This window comes from Phaethon aethereus (assembly GCF_964289735.1).
Source record: "Phaethon aethereus genome assembly, chromosome: 6".
In the NCBI taxonomy this organism is placed as follows: Eukaryota; Metazoa; Chordata; class Aves; order Phaethontiformes; family Phaethontidae; genus Phaethon; species Phaethon aethereus.
The window spans coordinates 884,577-885,422 of NC_138580.1; positions in this window are offsets into that span (position 1 = coordinate 884,577).

Consider the following 846-nt stretch of genomic DNA (forward strand, 5'->3'; position numbering starts at 1 on the left):
AATGCAAGATGACCAAGAGACACCGTTAGTTTCCCTTACGCCACTTTTAAAACATGTTAATTTTTTTGGCCTAAAATGGAGGCGTTCCTTGAACTTCACGGGGAGAGTGATCAGAATGCTCCCTAGGGATTTTTCTTCCATTTTAAATTCAGTCCTAAGCACTTTTTTATCTATATTGTCCTTTGAAAGCATGTGTGCCCTTGAAGCGTATCTGATAACTGTTCCTCGGGGTTCTTTCCCTGTGAATTGGCTTGCACGGTGGAGGAATTCGGTGTGTGAAGAAGCTCCTCTGGGTCAGGAACCGCGCTAGACCAAGGTCGTGCTGTCAGATTACAAAAATGTGCTTCTTGGCTTAAGGCGCTTTGGTGACCCGCTCTCGGGAGTTGTTCCCAGCGGGGTTTACTGGGTAGCAGGGTGGTGAACTGGCCATCGGGGACGGGACTGCCCGCTCCTGGCTGCGGATCCGGCGCTGCACCCACTGCTTGGGTGTTTCTTGAAGCCCGCCCCGGCCCTGGGGACCGAGGTGCCGTCTGTTGTCTCCGGGAGTGCGTGTGGTCCCCGCCTTCGCGAGGCTCGTGCGCGCTCGCGGCGGCCTTACGCCGCGGCACGCCGGGTGTTTGTTTGCACCCTGGCATGCTGAAATCGGGCAGGATGTGCCGGGGGAGCTCACCGGCAGAAGCCTGCGTTCCTCTGCGGCTCCTCCACGGTCTGCCCTGGGGTACAGCCTGCTCCCCTTGCTCTTTTTAGTTTAGTCTTCCTTCGGGCACCAGCGTAACCACCATCAGTAGCTTTAGTTGTAAATGCCGCTCGGTTTTTCCTGTCCGTTTGGTCAGTCTTAGGCAGCGG